Here is a 6,870-nt window from a genome sequence, read left to right as displayed (position 1 = left end):
ACCATCACAACACTATTCTCCATCACAACCCGACGAACCATCAAAACACTATTCTCCATCGCAAAGTTATCAACTCCAACGTCAATCTACTCCAACAAGTCCACAATGCGGTCTTCCCCTAAGTGATTCAAGTGAAGAGGATGAAACATATTTCGATGAATCATCTGGTAATTTTGCAGTTTTAGCATCATGAAACTTACTTGAATTTCCCTCACTCTGTTACTACACCAGAGTTTCTCTCAGCTCTGATGATCTCCTTTTCGGTTAATTCACCACCCGTTTCTATCTTTCCTGCGCAAAAATGGAAACCATGGTTCACGGGTCCATGAGCTAAGTTCATAAGTGACTAGAATAACACTTGAGTGAAACGATGCGAAAATGCATACACAATAAACTAACCATATCTCTTATGCATTCTCATGAATAACGGGCCAATTCTTCGTCGAACTGTGTACATTGTCCTTCCATATTTCACCGCTGGCCAAATTTCAGTCTCAAAAACAACACTGCAGATGTTGAACATATTGGTTCAGTCATATCTCAAACATTGTGGATCAAACTTCAAGTACACTGTACTATTTTTCAAAAGAATTTCTATGTTTTGATTGAAAAAAAAATGAATTTGAAGTTCATATATTCAAAAGGGCACCTCTTTTTATGTACATAGGACAACATCAAATTCCACTACCATATAAGCCAACCTTGACAAAATTAGGCCTCCAATTACTTGTTTTGAGCATGAATTAATATCACTAGTCTCGAAGTACTATAGTTATATTCAAAAGGTGAAAATTTTAATGCAATATAAGAATCCAAAATCATAAGCTCAACCTTGATGAGTGGAGATCTTCTCCATTTAATGTACACTTCAATTGTTTGCATAAGCTATTGTGCAAAGCTCCGGGAAAATAAGTAGAAATCAACTATGGACATGTAATAAATTGTTTCTATAAGCTCTCTCAAACAATCTACAAATGTCTATGTTAGTAGATAAACTCAAATATGTCTATCCAAACTGTTACTAAGGCTTCCAAATAACAACATGATATGCTACTAGTACTTATTACAAAGCTATAACAAATCATCTATCTAACTCAAACTGAAACACTCATTATAAAAAATAGAAAAAAAGATGAAAAGTACAAACAAACCTGGTGGGAAGGACTTTATCCCCCAACAGTGAACGCTCCGACCATTGTCAGCTTTGATACTCCAGTTGCAATAGAATCGACAAATTAAATATAGACCAAACACAACAAGAGTCAGATGAATAAACCCTGTCATAAAAATTGAATAATTTAGTTGGACAGTTCCATAATTTTTTATTTATTTGAAAAACCAAAATACAAACTCAACGAATAGAACTCTTGGTTTACAAAGATCCTAAAATTCCAAACATAACAAATATAGATAGAAGAAAGTACTAAAAGTCCGGAAGCAGTAGGAAGTATAAATGATAGATGATTCAGATATATCATACATTAGCAAGTGGGATCAACAATCTGCCATATTGAGACTTTGTGCTTTTAATCTAAGTAAGAAAGAGGCTTTTTCCCAAATAACATACAAATATAAGCAAGCAAGGAAAGAAGGTAAATGTAAACCTTGCATAGAAGTCCCACCTCGGAGAGAAAGAGAAACAACATAACAGATGTCAGATATAAGAAGCGCAGCAAGCCTCTAATCAATTCATACCTTTCTCGGCCTTTTGGCTAAGATCAAGTGTAGTATCTGTTCTTATCAGTTTAATATCTAATATGTGGTCCAATGGATCACACGATATTAAATTTATTTCTTGAGGGGAAGAATCCGTTACAATAGCTTGCTATTGGGTTTCTTGAGTGTTGCTATTGCGTTGCACTATTGCATTGGCTGGCACACCCCACCAATTAAGTTTAACGATTCTATGATAATTGAATTTTTCTGCTAAAAGGTTTTGTTAATGAACATCAATCGGAAACCTTATTTCGCGGTCGAAGGTGCTAAATTTGTAAACAGTTACTCCACAATTTATGTTATCGACTTGGAAGGAGGATACTAGTATTTTGTTTGGATTTGTCATCATTCTCTCCTAATTTTTTAAAAACTAGACTCAACTTATTTTCATGTTTATTCGAAAGACAGCTAGATTTTCAATTAACTTTCTCATTAAAAAAAATAGAGTAGTAGTTTATTACCCTTCTAAGTTGCATTTGCAAAATGAGTCAACAATCTTCAGGGAAACGTTGCCACAAGCGGCTACATAATGTCCCACATCGCGTATATAAACTTTAAACAAGCATCGGAAACAACCACAGCTTCAAATAAAAGATCACAAGGGTTGGTATAGTTCTCAACCAACAATTCTATGAAATAATTACTACATTATTGACCTGTGACATTACATGATAATAATTTTGACTTAAAAAATGCGCAATTGTAACAATTCCTACGACAAAGTAATACTAATAATAGAGTTAAAATAATCAAATAAAAGATATACATGAAAATTCATTGGGCCCTATTAACAAATAAATGGCATAAACTAAAAATAGAAAACTAATTGACCTGCAAACATGTTTGTTGGTATTGTTAATGGGTGAAAAGTAAAGTTTTGAAAAAAGTTGCTTGTACTCAAATGCAAAGAATAGCTCATAATGTTACAGTCTTACAGTAGAATGGGATTTGATTCGTATAATACAGAACCAATTAAGCTCTCTAAATAGCTGTAGGAGACTTCAAATGAATACTAAATAATGGATCATTAATTAGTATTCTAAAAGAGCAAAATGTGATGGATTATTAATTTGTCTTCCCTTAATGCCATTGGTTTTTCTTATTATGTCATATTTCTTGAAAAAACTACAAAAGATACATTTCTAGTTGTTGTTCCTGTATTGTAGTAGTGGTCACAGCAACAGCTTCATGCTTCTCTAAAGTAGCATTTGCAATTCTTTCCTCACATCAACCTGTAATGTAAGGAAAGTGAAACGATAAAAAAAGATTGAAAAGTTGTTCTCTAGATAGCATTCCACTGCTTTGCATTTCCGAAGCTATTAAAATCCAAAATGTAGCATGTAGCATCAATACATCATTAACTAAACCATAACACTTTTTACATTGCATTGTATCAACATAGAATACTTGTTATCATAACATTATCTATTCAATACTTGTTATCATAACATTATCTATTCAATACTTGTTATCATAACATATCACTTTAAAAAGAAAACATACAAAAATCATACCTCATCAAAATTAAATGGCAAATAACAAACACATTATAAACACTATTTGGTACTATAATTTTCGAAATCTATTTTTCTTATATTAAATAATAAAAGTAAAATGATAGAAAAATTCAACTAATAACATTTACATACAAGTAAAATATTTTGGTATAATTAATAAATAACTCACATAACTAAATACTACTATAAATAACTCACATAGTTTCGGTTCGAATATTTAACATTCAATTTGAAATATAACTTAAGAACAAAAAATTATTTTTTAATAGACCAAAAAAACAAAAAATTCATCCAAACCAATAAAAATATAGAAGACAAAATATAGAAGAGTGTGGATTATAAGCATATTTGGTTTTCATTATTTTGGTAAAAAAACAGCCAAAATTTCTATGTTGAACATTTTGATTATAAGCTTACTCTCTCTATTTGGAGGATTTGAATGATATGTATGAAATGATTTGAGATTCTACAAGATGTTTTGTTCACCACTATAAGTATTCAGCTTGGATATTTAATACCATCTCAGGCATGCCATTTATGATGTGTAATTTTTGGCGAGTGCATGGCTTACAACGCCTTGCAGATCCAGGATGTATATGTCAATGGAATGATCTTATAGTCCTTAAATCATCCAGCTTAATATTAAATTTGATATTGAGTTTAATAAGTTATTATCATAAATCAGAGAAATAAAGGAAAATGAATTGTTTTTGGTATTTTGATGCTTGATTGGGATGGACAATGAATTATGTGTTACATTGAGCATTTATGCCACAAACATGGTAAACCGCTATTTGACTTGGAATTTTGTTAGTTCTTGACTTACATCCATTTTGTTATTATTATTGTGTTGATGAAACAATTCAAACTACATGTGACTGTGCTGTCTTGTGTAAAAGGTATTTTCTTGCTGTAACTTTAATTATTGATTATTGATAAGCATTTTTTTTAATGAAGGCTTGTTTGATGTATAATCAAATTACCTACAGTGATATCTGATATCTAATTGTTGAGAGATAATTTTTTGTGATGGATAGATGCTGACAACATGTCGAACTTTCCCGCTTCTGGTTTTTCTTCAAAGGAACTGGCATCCACTCAAGCCAACCTTCCAAAAGACATACTATCTCTTCCAAAATCTAGTTCTTCAATACCGAAATACTCATATGACTCGAGCTATTCTAGGCCACCACATTCTGGTTCCTCGTCAAAAGACCTCAAAGCTTCCATCTTAAGTGAACTGAAAAACGACGCTGATCTCCAATCAGATTTGTGTGGAGTCACAAACAAGTGATTGTAGGTAATTTGTGTGGAGTAAAAAAAGTGCAAAGTACAATCAGATTTGTGTGGAGTCACAAACAAGTGATTGCATAAGCATCTATCCGACAATCTTAATTTTAATTACAGAATTTTATGTTAAACAATTAAAAACTGTCTTAAGATTTGAATTGCTCAATTTTAACCACAGACCAAAAAGTAGAGAAAATAGAATATTGAGCTCAAAAGGAAACACCAACAATTTACAATTTATGTAAACTGCAAAAAGATATAATTTGCACAATTATAGATTCGTGTCTTGACCCAACATGAAAGCTAAGAATACCTTAGCATCAACATAATCACTATTACAAAATGCTAACAAAGCTAACTTCCTAACTTTCTTCTAATTCCGTTTTATTCACCTACCATAGCCCATTAGTATTAATCACATCCAATAGTATGAAATAAGTAGCAGAGCAATGAGTTTCGACCACATTAAACTTTGGTAATACTTTCCCAGTGAAACTGAAGCAGAGGAACTTACGGATCTGTTACATAAAACAATATTAAATGATATAAATTTTATTAAATTAAATACTTGTAAGCTTCTTTAAATCTGGCAAACTAATATTGTTATGATACCACACTTACCCAGGATTAGAATAGGCACATTTTCCATAACCTGAAGAGAAAGAAAAAAATAACGGTTGAGTATTAAGTACTGAAATAGTGAAATTCCACAAAGCTGGAATTGAAGTTGTGGGAAGAAAATAAGGTGCCTATTACTATGCACTTAATTTTCAGAAAAGCATCCAACAATAATGCGACACATGTACTCTTTTTGTCATCGATAATTATAATTTGGCAACGGTTTCAACATTTACTATTCAAAAAAGTCAAATTCTCCTTTAGATATAAAAAAATTATATCTAATTTTGACATATTTGATACTTAGAGACCAACTAATCACATTTTATATTTTCATGTTTGTAATTTTTTGTACTTAATCTAATTAAATCATATCTTTGAAGTGTTATTTTAGTGATAAAAGTTAGCATTATAATTCAAATCTTATATATAAAATAATCATTAATTAAACCTTTGTTAATAATAAAAAAAAACTAACAATTGTTGTGTGATGACAACCACCTCCCTGCTCAGGAACAATCATATGAGCCCAAAGAGACTGCCTCATCAGCATTTGTCACAAAATAGTATAAGATAGTCATTTTAATTAGTATTTTGCAGGCTAGTAGATGAGTCAATGAATGAAAGACGCATATGTAGCACTCAAAACTCGTTGGTTTCTACGTATTGGGCCAACTTCTAATTTAATATTTTAGTATTTGTTTGCCAACCTTCTACTAGCAGTATAAATAATGCACCATATACTATTATTCACATGTCAATTTCTATAATTGATTGGGCCCCATCAAAATTTTATTCTAATACCAACTTGCCCTCTCCAGTGATCTTAAAAAAGTTTTATGTACTTCACATCAGTTACCTATTTTAATTCTCCACTTGATGCCACTGCTTATTTATTTTTCGAATAAGTGTGCTCTAACTTTCTTTATTTTTTATTTTTTATTTCTATTTCTCTTCATTTGTTTTATCTCATGTTTATTTCCCTTCATTTTAAACATCACTCTCTCTCGTAATTTATTTAATTTTTATTTAAAATCATTCTACCTTTCCACTAAAAAAGTAAAGGATCCAAATATATATTTTTCCAATCTTTTCTACGAACGAGAAAGTAGACAAGGTCTCTTTCACTTACATACATAAACAATAATTACTCAATAACATATTAAAATGAAAAGATGAAAGTTGGAAAGTATAGATTTTCGTGGGGTATGTCCTACTTGTGATATCGTGGGTGAGAATTCTTCTCTACAAGAGAGGGAGAAAGTCTCCTTATGGGGTAAGTTTTATTTTGAAACATAATATAAACATAGTTCGAAAGTCCACTTAACAATTAAATTATGATATTTGGTTCATGAATTAAATGAGTTAAACTTAAACTAAAAATTAAATTTATTAAATAATCCAGTAGAACTTAAAGTTATATATAATTTGATTTTAATTTAATAATATATCTAATACTTAAATAGTATTTTTCACTAATTTTATATATAGTTAAATATGTTTGTGATAGCTAGATTTTTATAGTAAGATTTTGTGTATTGAACCATTGACTCTATTTGGTTGATTATTATTTAAAAGAGACATATATTTAATAATTATTTAAAGCATAAGAATACATAATTTTATAGTAAAAATAAGAATTTTATATAACTAATTTACATTTATATTTTTTAATTAGACAATTATTTTATTTAATACTTCAATTAAATTACTGATTTATGAAATATTT

The 6,870-nt window shown here is 30.2% G+C and overlaps 1 long non-coding RNA gene and 1 other non-coding gene across 2 annotated transcripts; one reads left to right on the top strand and one right to left on the bottom strand.

Annotated features, from left to right (window-relative positions):
• Positions 1–1,691: 1,691 nt before the first annotated feature.
• Positions 1,692–1,886, top strand: LOC113788103 (U2 spliceosomal RNA). The gene has a single exon (XR_003474612.1). It is a non-coding gene; the product is annotated as a U2 spliceosomal RNA (small nuclear RNA).
• A 2,853-nt stretch (positions 1,887–4,739) lies between these two features.
• LOC105852712 (uncharacterized) lies at positions 4,740–5,611 on the bottom strand. Its single transcript, XR_001144618.3, has 2 exons — positions 5,145–5,611; positions 4,740–5,041 (listed from the first exon to the last, which is right to left on the bottom strand). It is a non-coding gene; the product is annotated as an uncharacterized lncRNA (long non-coding RNA).
• Between the last annotated feature and the right edge of the window lie 1,259 nt (positions 5,612–6,870).

This window comes from Cicer arietinum, chromosome 8, assembly GCF_000331145.2.
Source record: "Cicer arietinum cultivar CDC Frontier isolate Library 1 chromosome 8, Cicar.CDCFrontier_v2.0, whole genome shotgun sequence".
NCBI classification, from domain to species: domain Eukaryota; kingdom Viridiplantae; phylum Streptophyta; class Magnoliopsida; order Fabales; family Fabaceae; genus Cicer; species Cicer arietinum.
The sequence above is the reverse complement of the archived record's forward strand: the minus strand, read 5'-3'. Positions and strand labels throughout refer to the sequence as shown.